This window comes from Saccopteryx bilineata, chromosome 3, assembly GCF_036850765.1.
Source record: "Saccopteryx bilineata isolate mSacBil1 chromosome 3, mSacBil1_pri_phased_curated, whole genome shotgun sequence".
Taxonomy (NCBI): Eukaryota; Metazoa; Chordata; class Mammalia; order Chiroptera; family Emballonuridae; genus Saccopteryx; species Saccopteryx bilineata.
In genome coordinates this window covers 58,877,890-58,897,835 of record NC_089492.1, presented here as the reverse complement: position 1 = coordinate 58,897,835, position 19,946 = coordinate 58,877,890, and the positions used below count along the sequence as shown (strand labels likewise).

Sequence of the window (19,946 nt, the reverse complement as noted above, 5' to 3'; positions counted from 1 at the left end):
TTAAGACGGGGTGGGGTGGGGAGAAGATGATGGTTATGGAGAGCAACAACTGGCAAAAAGCACCCGGGAACGATGCTCTGACCCAGAAGGCACAGGGACAACTTGCCAAATCATAACCTCTGTAGATGTGTCAAGAATTGACATGGCACTTTTAAAATGGGGGGTCCCATACCTGTGTTCAATGTGCTCTAATGATGATCACCTTGGGGGAGGCGAGCTCCTCCCAATCACAAATTGTCAGGATCACTTTCAAACTTGGTGAAGCGACCATCCTCTCTTGTGTCTGAACTTCAGGTGACCGGCAGGGATGGAATGCTTTCCTTTCCTGTCAGTACAGATTCTCAGCCTCCTGTTGCTTCTGCTGTCCAGACAGACCCCTGTAATGTGAATGTCAATTGTTTGCTGCCAACTGTGGTGTCTGATACATTCAATGTCTCATTTTTTTGCTTCGAGTTTCAACCAATCTTCCAGGATTTTATTCGTTAGCTGTTGCTTGGTGGCAGAACCTCTGGAGCTTCTGAATTCTTTGCCTGCTTTGATTTCATAAAACTGGGGCTTGAGGACCAGGCACGGGTCCTCCCTGAGCTGTTCCTGCTGCTTCCCTCTTTTGTCCTGCTGGAGAAATCTGCACTGTTTCCTAAGTAATTCAACCCAGTCTTTTCCATCATCGGGACTGGAAGTAAATAATTTTCTTGGGTTCTTATTCCACATTTTGATAATTCGAGAATCCACAGACAAACTCAAATCTAAAGAATCCTGGAAATGAACGGATTTAATGGGAAGCCCATATTGGTTGGTGATCATTACCTAGCAACGCTTATCAGATTGAAGATCATATAATGAATCCTGCCCTATGGATGTTCCAACTGCTATGGTCAAGCCACATTAAATTTCAGAGCAGAGACTGTTGATAAACTGCATATCTCTGAATCTACGGTGCCATTACTTAATGCACAAATAGGCCAACTCTGTTTCGAGTTCTTAGGTCCCAGCACTTTACCCGACTCTCTACCGTTCCTGTGGCAAACAAACCATGCACTGAAGTTTTTATTAGGAATAAAATTTATTAGGAAGCTTATTAGTCACAGTGAATAAAAAGCCATGAACAAAAGAACTCTGATCTCCAAATTCTGGCACTGGGTTTACAACACTAGTTAAAAGCTAATAAACACTAAGAATGTCCTGAGGGGAATCTTACCTACGTCCCAAACTTACCTCAACCAGATACCCACAAATACAGAAATGAGATGCCTATGCTTTTCCCAGACTGTTTACCTAGGCAATAGGAGAAAAGACCTTCTCCTCAAGCTATTAAACATCATCAGGAGAGTCCTGCTTATCCAGCTATAGCCATGAGACACAAGTGCATGACAGACAGCTCCAAACTGGGCAACTGAACAAGAATGCTGAACTGAGCCATGCACAAACATTATTCTCCACAGCATCATTTTGTAGAGGTTTTAGATACCATTCTTATTCTAAGTTTAATCTATAAACTTCAGAGCTTGTACCAATGAAGTATAAGTCACAAGATGGAAAACAGTAAGAGAAATCTCTTCCAAACTTTGGGTTTTTTTTTTTATTCATTTTTTAAAGAGGAGAAGGGGAGGAGGAGCTGGAAGTATCAACTCCCATATGTGCCTTGACCAGACAAGTGCAGGGTTTTGAACCGGCGACCTTAGCATTCCAGGTCAACGCTTTATCCACTGCACCACCACAGGTCAGGCTTTTTTTTGTTTTGTTTTGTTTTTTTACAGAGACAGAGAGAGGGAGTCAGAGAGAAGGATAGACAGACAGGAACGGAGAGAGATGAGAAGCATCAATCATTAGGTTTTTGTTTTTTTTTTAATAAATTTTTATTAATGGTAATGGGATGACATTAATAAATCAGGGTACATATATTCAAAGAAAACATGTCTAGGTTATTTTGTCATCAAATTATTTTGCAAACCCCTCGCCCAAAGTCAGATTGTCCTCCGTCACCCTCTATCTAGTTCTCTGTGCCCCTCCCCCTCCCCCTAACTCTCTCCCTCCCTCCCTCCCTCCCATGTCCTCCCTCCCCCCCCACCCTTGGTAACCACCACACTCTTGTCCATGTCTCTTAGTCTCATTTTTATGTTCCACCAATGTATGGAATCATGTAGTTCTTGTTTTTTTCTGATTTACTTATTTCACTCCTTATAATGTTATCAAGATCCCACCATTTTGCTGTAAATGATCTGATGTCATCATTTCTTATGGCTGAGTAGTATTCCATAGTGTATATGTGCCACATCTTCTTTATCCAGTCTTCTATTGAAGGGCTTTTTGGTTGTTTCCATGTCTTGGCCACTGTGAACAGTGCTGCAATGAACATGGGGCTACATGTGTCTTCACGTATCAATGTTTCTGAGGTTTTGGGGTATATACCCAGTAGAGGGATTGCTGGGTCATAAGGTAGTTCTATTTGCAGTTTTTTGAGGAACCACCATACTTTCCTCCATAATGGTTGTACTACTTTACAGTCCCACCAACAGTGAATGAGGGTTCCTTTTTCTCCACAGCCTCTCCAACATTTGCTATTACCCGTCTTGTTGATAATAGCTAATCTAACAGGAGTGAGGTGGTATCTCATTGTAGTTTTGATTTGCATTTCTCTAATAACTAATGAAGCTGAGCATCTTTTCATATATCTGTTGGCCATTTGTATCTCTTCCTGGGAGAAGTGTCTGTTCATGTCCTCTTCCCATTTTTTTATTGGATTGTTTGTTTGTTTGTTGTTGAGTTTTATGAGTTCTTTGTAAATTTTGGATATTAGGCCCTTATCTGAGCTGTCGTTTGAAAATATCAGTTCCCATATAGTTGGCTGTCTGTTTATTTTGATATCAGTTTCTCTTGCTGAGCAAAAACTTTTTATTCTGATGTAGTCCCATTCATTTATCTTTGCCTTCACTTCTCGTGCCATTGGAGTCAAGTTCATAAAATGTTCTTTAAAACCCAGGTCCATGATTTTAGTACCTATGTCTTCTTCTATGTACTTTATTGTTTCAGGTCTTATATTTAGGTCTTTGATCCATTTTGAATTAATTTTAGTACACGAGGACAGGCTGTAGTCGAGTTCCATTCTTTTGCATGTGGCTTTCCAGTTTTCCCAACACCATTTGTTGAAGAGGCTTTCTTTTCTCCATTGTGTGTTGTTGGCCCCTTTATCAAAGATTATTTGACCATATATATGTGGTTTTATTTCTGGGCTTTCTATTCTGTTCCATTGGTCTGAGTGTCTATTTTTCTGCCAATACCATGCTGTTTTGATTATCGTGGCCCTATAATATAGTTTGAAGTCAGGTATTGTAATGCCCCCAGCTTCATTCTTTTTCCTTAGGATTGTTTTGGCTATTCGGGGTTTTTTATAGTTCCATATAAATCTGATGATTTTTTGTTCCATTTCTTTAAAAAATCTCATAGGGATTTTGATGGGAATTGCATTAAATTTGTATATTGCTTTGGGTAATATGGCCATTTTGATTATATTTATTCTTCCTATCCAAGAACAAGGAATATTTTTCCATCTCATTGTATCTTTTTCGATTTCCCTTAACAATGCTTTGTAATTTTCATTATATAGGTCCTTTACGTTCTTTGTTATGTTTATTCCTAGGTATTTTATTTTTTTTGTTGCAATCGTGAAGGGGATTATTTTTTTGAGTTCGTTTTCTAATATTTCATTGTTGGCATATAGAAAGGCTATGGACTTTTGTATGTTAATTTTGTATCCTGCGACCTTACTGTATTGGTTTATTGTTTCTAATAATCTTTTTGTGGAGTCCTTCGGGTTTTCGATGTATAGGATCATATCATCAGCAAAAAGTGATAGCTTTACTTCTTCTTTTCCGATATGGATGCCTTTTATTTCTTTGTCTTGTCTGATTGCTCTGGCCAGAACTTCTAGCACCACGTTGAATAAGAGTGGAGAGAGTGGACAACCCTGTCTTGTTCCTGATTTAAGGTAGAAAGTCCTCAGTTTTATGCCGTTTAATAGGATGTTGGCTGATGGTTTATCATATATGGCCTTTATCATGTTGAGATATTTTCCTTCTATACCCATTTTGTTGAGAGTCTTAAACATAAAATTGTGTTGTATTTTATCAAAAGCCTTTTCTGCATCTATTGATAAGATCATGTGGTTTTTGTTCTTTGTTTTGTTGATATGGTGTATTACGTTAACCGTTTTGCGTATGTTGAACCATCCTTGAGATTCTGGGATGAATCCCACTTGATCGTGATGTATTATTTTTTTAATATGTTGTTGTATTCGGTTTGCCAGTATTTTGTTTAGTATTTTAGCATCTGTATTCATTAGAGATATTGGTCTGTAGTTTTCTTTCTTTGTTCCATCCTTGCCAGGTTTTGGTATGAGGGTTATGTTGGCCTCATAAAATGTGTTTGGAAGTATTGCTTCTTCTTCAATTTTTTGGAAGACTTTGAGTAGAATAGGAACCAAGTCTTCTTTGAATGTTTGATAGAATTCACTAGTATAACCGTCTGGGCCTGGACTTTTATTTTTGGGGAGATTTTTAATAGTTTTTTCTATTTCCTCCCTGCTGATTGGTCTGTTTAGGCTTTCTGCTTCTTCATGACTCAGTCTAGGAAGGTTGTATTGTTCTAGGAATTTATCCATTTCTTCTAGATTGTTGTATTTGGTGGCATATAATTTTTCATAGTATTCTACAATAATTCTTTGTATATCTATGATGTCTGTGGTGATCTCTCCTCTTTCATTTTGGATTTTATTTATTTGAGTCCTGTGTCTTTTTTCCTTGGTGAGTCTTGCCAAGGGTTTGTCAATTTTGTTGATCTTTTCAAAGAACCAGCTCCTTGTTTTATTGATTTTTTCTATAGTTTTTCTGTTCTCTATTTCATTTATTTCTGCTCTGATTTTTATTATCTCCTTTCTTCGGCTGGTTTTGGGTTGTCTTTGTTCTTCTTTTTCTAGTTCCTTAAGGTGTGAAGTTAAGTGGTTTACTTCGGCTCTCTCTTGTTTGTTCATATAGGCCTGAAGTGATATGAACTTTCCTCTTATTACTGCTTTTGCTGCATCCCAGAGATTCTGATATGTCGTATTTTCATTTTCATTTGTCTGTATATATCTTTTGATTTCTGCGCTTATTTCTTCTTTGACCCATTCATTTTTTAGAAGTATGTTGTTTAGTTTCCACATTTTTGTGGGTTTTCCCCCTCTTTTTTGCAGTTGAATTCTAGTTTCAAGGCTTTATGATCAGAAAATATGCTTGGTACAATTTCAATTTTTCTAAATTTGCCGATATTGTCTTTGTGGCCCAACATATGGTCAATTCTTGAGAATGTTCCATGTACACTAGAGAAAAATGTATACTCTGTCGCTTTGGGATGAAGTGTCCTGTAGATGTCTATCATATCCAGGTGTTCTAGTATTTCGTTTAAGGCCACTATATCTTTATTGATTCTCTGTTTGGATGACCGATCTAGAGCCGTCAGCGGTGTATTGAGGTCTCCAAGTATGATTGTATTTTTGTTAGTTTTTGTTTTAAGGTCAATAAGTAGCTGTCTTATATATTTTGGTGCTCCTTGGTTTGGTGCATATATATTAAGGATTGTTATGTCTTCTTGATTCAACTTCCCCTTAATCATTATGAAATGACCATTTTTGTCTCTGAGTACTTTTTCTGTCTTGTAGTCAGCATTATTAGATATGAGTATTGCTACGCCTGCTTTTTTTTGGGTGTTGTTTGCTTGGAGTATTGTTTTCCAGCCTTTCACTTTGAATTTGTTTTTATCCTTGTTGCTTAGATGTGTTTCTTGTAGGCAGCATATAGTTGGATTTTCTTTTTTAATCCATTCTGCTACTCTGTGTCTTTTTATTGGTAACTTTAATCCATTTACATTTAGTGTAATTATTGACACTTGTGGGTTCCCTACTGCCATTTTATAAATTGCTTTCTGTTAGTTTTGTATCTAGTTTGATTCTTCTCTTTTGTTTTTCTATCATTTGTTTTTGTTTGTTTGTGTTCCATACTTCTTTCCTCTGTTGCTACCTTTTTTAAGTCAAGTGTTTTTGTGGTGGTTTTTTTTAAGGGTGGTTACCATTAAGTAATGAAAAGGGTACCTACCATATTCATTGTAGTACCCTATCTTATAAGTATTTCTGCACTTCATCATCCTTTGCTACTGTTAATCTCCATCCTCTCCCCCCTTTTTTTCCTTTGTTGTCACAGTTTAAGTTTGGTTTTATTGTGTTCTTGGTGGAGCTGTTACTTGTGGTGTTGTTTTCTTTTGTTCTTTGAATCTGGTTGGAAAACCCCCTTTAGTATTTCCTGGAGTGGGGGCTTTCTGTTGATAAATTCTCTCATCTTTTCTGTATTTGTGAATGTTTTTATATCTCCTTCATACTTGAAGGATAGCTTTGATGGGTATAGTATTCTTGGCTGAAAGTTCCTCTCTTTCAGGGCTTTAAATATTGGGGTCCACTCTCTTCTAGCTTGTAGAGTTTCTGCTGAGAAATCTGATGATAATCTAATAGGCCTTCCTTTATATGTTGTACTCTTCTTTTCCCTGGCTGCCTTGAGAATTTTTTCTTTGTCATTGGTTTGTGTCATCTTTATTATGATGTGCCTTGGAGTGGGTTTGTTGGGGTTAAGAAAACTCGGTGTTCTGTTTGCTTCTTGAATTTGAGGCTTTAGTTCCTTCCACAGGCTTGGGAAGTTCTCGTCTATTATTTGTTTGAGTATATTCTCCATTCCATTTTCTTTCTCTTCTCCCTCTGATATACCTATTATTCTTATGTTATTCTTTCTGATGGAGTCAGACAATTCCTGTAGGGCTTTCTCGTTTTTTATTATTTTTGAGTCTCTTTCTTCTTCTCTCTGTTGTGCCTCAAGTTGTTTGTCTTCTATTTCACTAATCCTATCTTCAATCTGGGCTGTTTTGTTAGCTAAGCTTGTTACCTCGTTTTTCAGCTCGTGAATTGAGTTTTTCATTTCTGTTTGATTTGTTTTTATAGTTTCAATTTCCTTGGTAATATATTCTTTGTGTTCATTGAGTTGTTTTCTGATCTCCCTATATTGCCTTTCTGTGTTTTCTTGTATATCTCTGAGTATTTTTAAGATTTCTATTTTGAATTCTCTGTCATTTAGCTCCAAGGCTTCCAATATGTTAAGTCTTTTCTCCATAGATTTTTCCTCATCTATTTGTGTTACCTCTCTTTCTTTTGTATCCATAATATTCGATTTCCTCTTTCTTATCGGCATCTGAGGGTGGTCTTATTGATAGCACTAATTAGAATTAATAAAGAGTAAAAAGTAAAAAAAAAAAAAAAGGTAAAACACCCCACAAAAAAAAACAGTAATAATTTATTATTTCCCCCTTTTTTTCTCTCTTCTCTTTCCCTCCTCTCCCCTCCTCAGGGAAATATCGTGCCTATAATGGAGGGCCTGATTTGGGGTGAAGAGTTCAAGGGGCAAAAAAAGGGAGTAGGGACCTACTAAATGCAAAAAAAAAAAAAGGAAGAAAATCTTAGACAAGCATAAGATGATTTGCTTGTAAGTGATGGTCAACTAAGAGATATAATGAGAGGGATAAGAGGGAACCAGAAAAAAGGACCAAAAAAGAATAATAAAGAAGAAAAAATAAAAGTAATAAGTAAAAATCTGTTGTATTAAGTGGAGCGAAGACTAAATACAATGGAGACCTTGGGTTGGGAGGACCCAAAATGCCACAAAAATAAACAAACAAGAAAAAAAAATAAAAACAAAAGCAAAAAAGAGAAATAAAGCCAAAAAAAAGCCTTGAGTCCCAAATTAACTAATTTGTTCGTGATTGAGGATTATATAGGAGGAAAGTAAAATGAGAAAAGAAAAAACGAATAGTAAGGAAAAAATAAGAAAAAGAGAAAAACGAAGGAAGAAATAAAATAGGAAGAGAAAAAAACAAAATAAAGCAAGACAAAAAAAAAAAAACAAAACAAAAGAGGAGAGAGTGAGAGTTAAGTGTTTTGGAGTATAACCTTAAAGGAGGGTGAGGATGAAGAAGAAAAATAAAATGCAACACTCATGGGTAGTGTAGTTCAGGAAAGGGGAAGCATAAGATGGGCAGAGAATAGAAGGACCAAGGTGGAGGAAATAAAGGCAAAAAGATAGAAGAAACAAACAACAACAACAACAACAAAAAATTAGTGGATCAAGTTGTAAAGTCTGTGGGTTTTTCTTGATTTTGAGAGGTTAACTTCTTCCTTTTTCTTTTCTCTCCCTCTTCCTGGTCGGTGACTCTGTACCCCAGGCTCTGCCCCTGTGTCACTCTTAGGTAGGGATTTGCAGTTGATGGGATTCTATGGCAATGTCATATAATTGGCTTTAGTCTTGCTGGAAGTAAAGGCTTGTTGGCGTTTGCAGGGTCCAACGATGAGAGAGTTTGCTTTCCTGGATTCTCTCTCCTAGTCCCCCCTTTCTGAATTAGCAGCCTGGTGATCCAGCTATAAGGCTGCAACTGCTTCTGCCTGGGGAGTAAGAGGCTCAAAGAGCTGGGAAATCCCCACTCTATCCCCACTCAGTGCAAGGCTTTGGGAAAGGCTCTGACAGTCAGGGCCTCCAGTGTAATCAGGCGGGGGTGGGAGTCAATTGTTGTCAAGGTGACTGTTCAGCGCCTATCATTTAGTTGGACCTCTCAACCCAGGCTTTCCACACTTTGTAGCCTGTTTTTGCAGGGAAGAAGAGGCACTAGTCTCTGCTTACGACTAGTGTAGTATAGACCTTATTATCTGCCAAGTCCTTCTTGTTAGCGTTTATCCCTGAATATGGAGGCTCTATCAATCAGAAGTTGCCCCCGCCCCTTTAGCGAGAGGCACTAAAAAATATCACGCCTCTTGTCTTGGATCGCTGAACTGAGAGAGATCTTATCAATTAGAACCGAGGGTGCGCAGATTTTATGGGTTAAGCTAATTTCAGTGATTGGGTCGCAGCTGTGCTTCCGAAGGTATTTTAGGCTGCCTGCGCGCGCCCCTCCCCCAACGCTTGATTGTTAGCTTGAATGGCTGGGTGAGGTGCCCCGCCCACGGAGAGAATCTCCCAAGCCTCTCCCGCTCGCCCCGCAGCTGGCGGCTGGACCGCACCAGGCGCAGGATAATGGAGCCCCCTGGGTGTGCGGGCCAGCAGGGCGCCCTGGGCGCGTGGAATGCCCAAGGCACGTGCGCGAATGGGGCGCTCCGGGCACCGGTGGCCGGCGACCCCCACTCGCGGTGTGTGGGCCCCTGGGAACGTCAGCGGTGCTCAACGGGACCGGGCGCGCGCGGCTCGCGGCGGTGGCTCGTGGCGGCGGTTCGCAGCGGCCGCTCGCGGTGGCGGCTCGCGCGGGGGCTCGCGGAGGCTCGCGGTGGCGGCTCGCGGCTGCTCGCGGCGCCTCGCGGTTCCCAAGTATATGGGCTGACTCACCACAGGCGCACTTCCTTGCGGTTTGAAAGAACGTCCCTGTGGTAGATTTCTCCACACCCTCGTCTCTCAGATTCAAGTGATAACAGTCCTTTCGCTATCAGTTTGTGTGGAACTCCGGAATGCTCCGAGGATAAATTTTTCTGTTTCTAGTTGATAAATTTGTTGTGATTTGGGGGAGAGCTGTCGGACGCGCTGCTCATGGCGCCATTTCCGTGACGTCTCAATCATTAGGTTTTTCATTGCACGTTGCAACACCTTAGTTGTTCATTGATTGCTTTCTCATATGTGCCTTGACCGCAGGCCTTCAGCAGACCGAGTAACCCCTTGCTGGAGCCAGCGACCTTGGGTTCAAGCTGGTGGACTTTTGCTCAAACCAGATGAGCCTGCGCTCAAGTTGGCAACCTCGGGGTCTTGAACCTGGGTCCTCTGCATCCCAGTCCAATGCTCTATCCACTGCGCCACTGCCTGGTCAGGCTTGGTTTTGTAGTAACCTGATTGTGAATGGAATTTGATATATCTGTCACTATATAAGAAGACAATCTTTGAATAGTCATCAAACAGTGTTTTAAAGGTTATTATTTCTGACTCTAAACACCTTTCAAACTTCAAGAATAATTAATTGTTGTCACTGAATGCAAGGTTATATGTTCTAGTTGCTAAAATATATTGTCCGTCTTTTTGAAAACTTAATAGTGGTACAAAGAGTAGGCATTTCAAAATCCTAAGTAAGTTCAATTCTTGGCATCTTTCTTCTGCAGTGCTTTTCTCTTCCTGCCAGAAAGCCACTTAGGCAGGGACTTGGTGCAGCTTAGATGGTGGAGACCCGCACCGTGGCTGGAAAAGCAGCGACCTGCGTTCTGGTTCAGGTGGCTTTACCTGCGGTGCATATGAGCATCAGCCTCGGAGGCCTGTGGTGTTCACACTCCTGGGCTTTCACTTCAGATAACATGTTGCAGGAACCGTTGCAGGATTTGGGTCATAGAGATGACTTTGAGGCCGATTAGTAAGAAACTGGGAAAATTCCCTGGCAAGTGGAATGAGGAAACAGACAAAAGGCTGGAATGGCTGATAAATCATAAGGCTGTCTTCCCTAACCAAAGATACCTAAGACCAGGTAGTTTAAACCTAAAGATATCTGAGAGCAGGTTGTTCAAAATCACATTAGTCAGGGACATAGGTAACTAAAAACCAAGCAGGGTCAGACTATTCCAAGATAGAGTTGAAGCTAACCAGAGAATGACCCCTGGCCCCACACAATGCTCATTTTGACCCATCAGCATGCTAACCAACATAACGGAGATCTAACAAATATTCTGCTGAGGTCCTCCCCTGAGACCTCCATTAAAATTTCCGTCTATGGAAAATAGATAAAACCCTCAGGACAAAGGATGCCAGCGCACACTCTCTGAGCACGCCCGCTCCGCCTTTCCTCAGGCCTGTACTTTGCTTCTTTATCCTCAGCTTTGAGGGTCCCTACATCAGACCTGCACCAGGGAGCAGTGGACAGTGGCGTTCTCCCTGAGCTCATCCCTGATCCTGTCTTCAGGGACCCTTCTTTTGACTCACTGTTCCAAGCTTTAATAAATTTACTCTCACTTTCACCTGAACTCTTGTCTTAACATTTTTTTCTGCAGGAGATAAGAACCTGAAGGTTACCTGACACACCAAAGGTCCTGGAAGGTGCCGGGCCACCACCGGCCCTGGGACGGAAGAGGTTCAGTAACAGCTTGATCTTACATTTGTAAAGGATCACTCTGTCGGTGTCCTCCCTGATCAGGGATCGAACCCACAACCTTGGAGTATTGGGAGGACATGCTAACAAACTGACACTCTGGATTCTGAATTTAAATTAGGCTGTGTGTGTGTATGTAGTCAGTGGAGCAAAGGTTGAAGCAGGGAAACCAAGTTGCAGTAATCCAAGTTTTTTTTTGTGTGTGTGTGTATGTATGACAGAGACAGAGACAGAGACAGACAGGACAGACAGACAGGAAAGGAGAGAGATGAGAAGCATCAACTCTTTGTTGAGGCACCTTAGTTGTTCATTGATTGCTTTCTCATATGTGCCTTGACTGGGGGGCTACAGCAGAGTGAGTGACCCCTTGCTCAAGCCAGTGACCTTCGATCTTGGATTCAAGCTGGTGAGCTGTGCTCAAACCAGATGAGCCTGCACTCAAGCTGGTGACCTTGGAGTTTCGAACCTGGGTCCTCTGTGTCCCAGTCTGATGCTCTACCCACTATGCCACTACCTGATCAGGCTCTAGGCATTCTTATACTGAGGCTTTGACCAAGATAGTGGCTGCTGAGTGATTGTAAAGCAGTGGGATTCTGCATACATCTTGGGGATGATTCAACAGGCTTTCCTGGTGAATGAGTGTGAGAGCAAGAGTAGAGTCAGAAATGCTTGTGAGGTTTTAAGACTAGGCAGCTGGAAGGATAGATTTACTGTCAGTGAAAATGGGGAAGGTTGTGGAGAAGCAGGTTTGAGGGATGTAAGAAAAGTTTTGGGTTTTAAATGTTTCTTAGTCATCTAAGTAGGGATTTTGAGTTGGCCATTGAGGTCCTGGCCTTGTATGTAGCTCAATTGGAGCGGTTGTCCCGATACACCAATGTTGCAGGTTCAGTCCCTGGTCAGGGCACATACAAGAAGCAACCAAGAGCCTGACCAGGTGGTGGCACAATGGATAGAATGTCATACTGGGATGCAGAGGACCTAGGTTTGAGACCCTGAGGTCACCAGCTTGAGTGTGGGCTCATCTGGTTTGAGCAAAAAAGCTCACCAGCTTGAGCCCAAGGTTGCTGGCTCAAGCAAGGGGTTACTTGGTCAGCTGTAGCCCCATGGTCAAGGCACATATGAGAAAGCAATCAATGAACAACTAAGGTGTCAAAAAGAAAAACTGATGATTGATGCTTCTCATCTCTCTTCGTTCCTGTCTGTCTGTCCCTATTTATTCCTCTCTCTGATTCTCTCTCTGTCTTTGAAAAAGAAAAATCAACCAAGAAATGCATAAATAAGTGTAACAACAAATCAATATTTTTCTCTCTCTCTTCCTTCTTCTCTTTAAAATCATTCAATTAATTAATCAATGAAATAAAAAAAGGTAAATCTCTAGGTCTCTAATAGGCTTTGTAAGGACTCTTTGACATTATCTCTCACCTAATACTTTCCACCCTTGATTTGTTCCATTCAACTTAAGTGTTTGGGGGCTTGCCATGCTGTCTTCTGCCTTTGTGACCTTTGCAGAGGCTGTGTTCTTTTCCTGGAAGGCCTTCCAGCTTTACCTGTTATTTCCCAGTGTCCTCAAGGTGACTTCAAATGCCTTCTTCTTTGGAACATTTTCATATTAGCCCCGTCTCCGTTCAGAATGAGTTTGAAGGCTTTCCTTTGGGCTTATACTCCTTGTTCAGTAGCCCCTGGACACACTCTTATTATAACTTTAATTTTTTGCATTGTGATTAGGGTTTCTCCTTGGACACTATACAAGTTTGGGACAGGAACTATCTTTTTATCCTCAGTGCCTAGTACTGCGTATGTCTGGTACACAATACATACTCAATAAACATTTGTTGAATGATTGAAAATATGGAAACAAAAATGGGAATACACTGTGTCATTAGAGAACAAAAAGTCTATGTTGATTTCAAAGGACAAGGTACTAAAAATATTGGCTTGGGGTGGTGAACACACAATACAATATACAGATGTTTTAATATAAAATTGTACCCCTGAAACCTGTATAATTTTATTAACCAATGTCACCCCAGTAAATTCAATAAAAAATTCGTATTTAAACATGTGAAATACCACATATTTTTTTGTGTTAACATACTTAAAATGACACATGGTGAAATGGCAGTTGTTAAATACTGACAGGGTATGAAGCTACTACACACATTCAACTATAATAGTAACATTATGCAGGTGCATAGTATGTGTTCATTGAACTGAACTGTTCTTGAGGATACTATGAAATATTCTTTTTATTAAAAATTGAATTTATTAGGGCAGTGGTTCTCAAAGTATGCACTAGGGCACACTGGTACACCCTAGAAGATTTCCAGGTGTGCCCTATGGTATTCCAGAGGAATATGTGCCTGTTGGGGACCAAAAAAATAACAGGGTTTTTGGAGTTTAGATTTTTTGGGGACAGACTTGTGGGGAATTGGCTGTAAGCTGACAGTCTGCCCAACCCCCCCACCTCACTGATTAGGTTTCAAAAGGTGGTTAAGGATGTGAGGGCGATCTGGCTGTGACATCTGTCACCCCATTGATCACCAGGGTTGATTTGGCTGATCTGGCTGGCTAGGCGGGTGTCCCCTTCCTCCCTCACCGCTCCATGTGCATCCCTCCTGAAGCTGCATGCTCCGTCGAAGAGGACGACCTTCCCCGCTAGAGGAGAGGACCATTCTTCAGTCAAGGGTATACGTACGAGTAGCTGCGCTCCCCTGCTAGAACCTCCAAACAAGTCTCAAGCTCAAAAGATTGTTAAGCTGTGGTGTTGGATTGTTTATTCTACCCCCATGTTCCCCAGAAAGACTGGAGGCAAATTTCTTCTATCCTTTGTTTGGTGTAAAGTTAAGATTTGCTAATGGCTTCACTTTGCCCTATAAAGAAAGCAGGACACAGTGTTTGGGCACGCTTTGTTCTTGCCAGCAGCAATTATAGGGCCCTCCTGACCCCATATTTTCTTAATTCACACTGTTCCCACTCGGGACCTGGAATTACTAGCTGTGCTGGTTTGCAGCATGTGCCCAGATATAAAAATAAATATAATTACTCTATTATACCATTTTATTATGGAAACACCATCTTTTTGTTAACATATCATTATTATATTTATTATTAACACTTCATTATATTATGTTTAGATAAATACACCCAAATAAAATAGATAGATTTCTCAAAAAGAAGCATGATATTGAAGAATCTGATTCTGGAAGTGAGCAAAAGTTAAGTGTAAATAAAATAGGACTTGAAGGTTGATGGGCAGAATTTAATGTATAGCATTTTCCATCACTTAACACTGAACAATACGATTGGATAGAAACCCATTCATGGAAGCTTCAAGTGATTTTGGTTTAACATTTTCAGGAGAAGAAGAACTGACCGCTATATCCACTGATCGTGGATTGATGATTAAACATAAGGAATTGTCTCTAGAAGCCTTTTGGATTTCTATAAAAGAAGATTATGTGGCAATATCTAAAAAAGCTTTGAACATTTTCCCTGGCCGGTTGGCTCAGTGGTAGAGAGTCGGCCTGGTGTGTGGAAGTCCCGGGTTCGATTCCCGGCCAGGGCACACAGGAGAAGCACCCATCTGCTTCTCCACTCCTCCCCCTCTCCTTCCTCTCTGTCTCTCTCTTCCCCTCCCGCGGCTGATGCTCCATTGGAGCAAAAGATGGCCCGGGTGCTGGGAATGGCTCCTTGGCCTCTGCCCCAGGCGCTAGAGTGGCTCTGGTCACGACGATGCCCCAGATGGGCAGAACATTGCCCCTGGTGGGCATGTCGGGTGGATCCTGGTCAGGCGCATGCGGGAGTCTGTCTGACTGCCTCCCCGTTTCCAGCTTCAGAAAAATACAAAAAAAAAAAAAAAAAAAAAAAAAAAAGCTTTGAACATTTTACTACAGTTTTCAACATCCTATTTTTGTGAATTAGAATTTTTCTACCCTCAACACAGTTAAGAGGAAAAAGAGAGGAATTCTTTGCTGTATTGATGAGAAATGAGAGTTTACCTTTCAAACATATGCCCAAACATTAAAGAAATTGCTAGGACATATAAGGCTCATGTTTTTCATAAACACAAGAATGAAAAAACTTAACACATTTGTACCGGGACTTGCTGAATTTACTAAATCTTACTAAGAATGTATCTATATATATAAAAAGATAACTTTTTTGTTGTTTTTTTATTTTTTAATCCCTCTCTTTTACAAATTCTAAAAAGCATAACTCAGAAAATGTAACATAAAAATGTCAGAATAAATTTAATTTTGTGGTATTTATTTTGTTTAATTACCATAAAAGCACACTTGGACTTTATATATTTTTCTTTAATATTTGACTTAATTATTATAACATATTTCTCAGAAATTTGTATATAGTGCGCCTACAATTATTTGTAGAATTTTAAATGCACCCCAACTTTAAAAAGTTTGAGAACCACTGTATTAGGGTGACACTGGTTAACAAAATTATACAGGTTTCAGGTGCACAATTCTACAACACATCTTCTGTATGAAATATTCTTTTTTTTTACAGAGGCCGAAATAGACAGGGACAGACAGACAGGAACGGAGAGAGATGAGAAGCATCAATCATCAGTTTCTCGTTGCGTGTTGCGACTTCTTAGTTGTTCATTGATTACTTTCTCACATGTGCCTTGACCGCGGGCCTTCAGCAGACCGAGTAACCCCCTGCTGGAGCCAGCGACCTTGAGTCCAAGCTGGTGAGTTCTTTGCTCAAGCCAGATTAGCCCGCGCTCAAGCTGGCGACCCGGGGTCTTGAACCTGGGTCCTTCCACATCCCAGTCCGACGTTCTATCCACTGCGCCACCACCTGGTCAGGCTGTATGAAATATTCTTAATAGAAACAAAAAATTTTAGCAACAATGTATAAACATTGGGACGGAAAATTTTTTTAAAGTGTCCTTTCTAAATTTTATTTATTCTAAAGGCTGTGGTAATATTATAATGGGAGAATAATCTAATGACTAGCAGTAAACATTTATACAGTACATATGCTGTGCTCTACACAAAATACACATATTTCTAAACATTTTTACATGCAATAATTAATTTAATCTGTATAGTAACCTTATTATGTAAATATTGTTATTATCCTCATTTTGCAGACTGAAAATCTGAGGCACAGAGACATTAAGTAACATGCCCGGTGTCTTGCAGCTGGTAAGTGGTAGAGTTGAGATTCAAATACATCACAAGAGCTTTCCTGTTTCCTGTTCTCTCACATATTGCCATAGCTGTAGTTGTGGAAAACCACATACTCAAACTTTTTTTTAAAGCATATTCTAAACATTTCCTCAAATATTATACAGAACTAAACATTAGAATTTTAATTGACTATATCGCATTATACCGAGTTGTGTGTCATAATCAGCTTAACTGTTTCTCATTTGTTGGCAATTTAGGTTGTTTTCAATTTTTTTCTATTATGTAAGATTGTGTTATGTTAATGCATGTAGCATTTTCCTTTTTTCCTTTTCCCCTTAGGATAAAAACCTTAAAGTCAGGCTAATTGTAAAAGAATGTAAATCATTTCATTACCCTTGATGTGTAATGAAACCAAGAAGAGTTATGTAAACTTGTGCTCTTAACAGCAGCATCTGAAAATCTTATTTCCTTCTCAACTGTACTTAATTTCTACTAGGTATTCGTGCTTATTTCTAAAAAGGTATATAATATAATTTCCCTCTTTTCATATTTATTTATTTATTTATTTATTTGAGAGAGAGAGAGAAACAGAGAGAGAGAGAGGGAAATTTCAATTTGTTCCACTGTCTGCATGCTGATTCTTGTGTGCACCCTGTCCAGGTGCCTGCAACCTTAGTGTATTGGAATGATGCTCTAACAAGGACCATTTTCACTCACTTATTGGAAAGTTTGGATACTTTAAAATAAAATGTTTCCTCCCCTTTATTGACATATTGTTACAAACATCTTTCTAATCTGTTTCCTGTCTTTTACCATTTAAATATTGATAGCAATTTATAATTTAAATATTTATTTATATTAAATATTGAAATTTTTATATGGGTTAAGTTTGTTTGTTTCTTTGGTTATAATTTATGTCTCCTATTTCTTGACTTTTAGGATGTCACTATTCTAGTACAAATATTGTGAGTTATTTGCTTATGGCCAGAGTGCTGTTTGATTTTTGGTACACACAGTTTAAACTGCTAAGAAATGGTGAAAGTCTAGAAGTGTCCAAGGGAGGCTCTGAAGGAAATGTAGTTGGAGGGACATAGAAAACTGTGTTGATTGCTGTGACTCACTATCTAAACTGTAGCAGTTCCTAGTTTGATGCCCAATCTTACTGAATTTATTTACAGTTCAAAGACTTTAAACTTTTCCTGCAACACAGATCTGGCCCAGGACAGTAATCCCTCCAGTTTTGTAGGATTCAAGCTGGTTTTGTTTGTTTGTTGGTTGGTTTTTAAATTGAATTTATTGAGGTGACACTGATTAACATAATTATACAGGTTTCAGGTGCCTAATTCTGCAACACATCTCTGTATACTGTATTGTGTGTTCACCTTCCCAAGTTAAGCCTTTTTCTATCACCATTAATGACCCAAACCCTCCTCCACCTCCCCGCTCCTGGCAATCACCTCACTGTTGTCTGAGCTGATGAGTTTTTTTTCTTTGTCTTTTTTTTGCTCAATCCCTCCACCTCCCTCACCCAGCATCCCGCCCCCACCCCTATAGCTGTCAGCCTGTTTTCTACGTATGAGTCTGTCTCTATTTTGCTTGCTAGTTCATTATGTTCATTAGATTCTGCACGTGAGTGAAATGACAGATATGGTATTTGTCTTTCTCTGACTGGCTTATTTCAGTTAGGATAATGATCTCCAGGTCATTCATGCTGTTGCAGAAGGTAAGATTTTCTTTTTTTATGGCTGCAGAATATTCCATTGTGTAAGTGTACCACAGCTTTTTTTATCCATTCATCTGCTGGTGGGCATTTGAGCTGTTTCCAGATCTTGGTTATTGTAAATAATGCTGCAATGAACATAGGGGTGCATATATTCTTTGGAATAGGCTTCTTGATATATTCCCAGAAATATGCTTCTTAAATATAATATATTCCCAGAAATGGGGTCACTGAGAAAAAAAGCAGTTCATTTTTAATTTTTTGAGATAACTCCATACTGCTTTCCATCGTGACTGCACCAATCTGCCTTCCCACCAACAGTGCATGAGGGTTCCCTTTTCTCTACATCCTTACTAACACTTGTTTGTTGATTTATTGATGATAGCCATTCTGACAGGTGTGAGGTGATATATCATTGTGGTTTTAGTTTGCATTTCTCTGGTGCTTTGTGATGTTGAGCATCTTTTCATATGTCTATTGGCCATCTGTGTGTCCTTTTTGGAAAAGTGTCTATTCAGGTTCTTTGCCCATTTTTTAAATTGGATTGTTTGTGAAGCATTTGAGGTGAACTGGCACATGCACATCCAATACTGTTAATTTTTAAAATTTGAATGCTGGCATTGGGCAATGTTAGGATATTACTAAGGAAGGTTGGTTTTGTCAATGCCCATGTCTCCTAAATCGGCATTTACTTTCTCTAGAGCCCACACTTACCAATACTAGGTTAAGTGGTCAGCTTTCAAGCTTCAAATATTTAAAATTTTAAGCATACTTGGTACAGATCCAGCTCTCAGGAGATAGACTCCCATTAACCCAGGCAACAAAAGGCTGATGTATAAATCAAAGTGCTGATATTGTTTTGTAATGGGAACTCTGAGCATCCCTTTGACTGAGATATGAAGGCCAGTATGACAAGCACATTGTCTTTCTCTTGGCAGCTATCCTTGAGGAGTAAAAGTATAATCAGGCATTCTCTGGTGAATATAGGATCAAAATCAGATAATAATATAATAATATAAATATTGTGGATTACTTTGTAATCATAATGTAGACTACAGAATTGGATAATTAATCACTTTGGGTTTCAGCAGCCATATATGTTGAGGTCTCCTGAGAGTCATGCTGAGGTCTGTGGGTGACTCCAGCCCTCCCTCCATCAGAGCTGTGTGAGTGCAACCCCATCTGGGCCTTCAGGTTTGCCTGTTCTGTGTGGAACAAGACTGTGGTTTGAAGGTGTCCTTCTCCTGATGGGGTTCAATATAGCTGACTAAGTACCTGCTTTCCCAATTGCAATCATACTCCAGGTCAGCCTTTCTGTGGTGACTCTTCGTTCCCTTGGCTGGCATTTTGGGTTTATCTGAACACATCGCAACAGTCTCTTGAAGTAGCCCCATGTCTAACCTTGTATATTATGCGTGGACTTGTTGGTTTCACTCTTTGGGGACAAATCGTTTCCCATGTGCTTGGGAACTGGTCCCTCATACTTTCCCCCTTTGGTCCAGGGAAAATGAAGGGTTTGATCACTCTGCCCAGATACCTTCCATCCCTGGCATCTCCTCGGTGCCTTCTCTGGATTTCCCCTCCAGACAGTTGGTCTTCGTCTTTCTTTTTCAGCAACTGCCAGGCCACACTCACCTGGAGCGTGGTCCTCCTCCTTTCAAAGTCGCGTGGGAGCCCAGACTGACTGTGGAGCCCCTGGCGTCCACGCGCCCGGCTCGGCTGCGTGTTCGCACTGTCCCCGCGCTCTGCCCTCCAATCTCTCCTCCTGAGGCTGTCCCGGCTGCTGCGTGCCCCACCATCGCTCCTGGCCGCATGCCCGCTCACCAGCGCCGATGAGCCCTGCCAGCTGTGATGTGATTGATGACACTCGAGGGCATGCTGGCAGGTTGGTTACATCCCAA

At 40.3% G+C, this 19,946-nt stretch overlaps 1 pseudogene; it reads right to left on the bottom strand.

Annotated features, from left to right (window-relative positions):
- Positions 1 to 435: 435 nt before the first annotated feature.
- LOC136329776 (nucleolar protein 10-like) lies at positions 436 to 19,439 on the bottom strand (annotated as a pseudogene).
- Between the last annotated feature and the right edge of the window lie 507 nt (positions 19,440 to 19,946).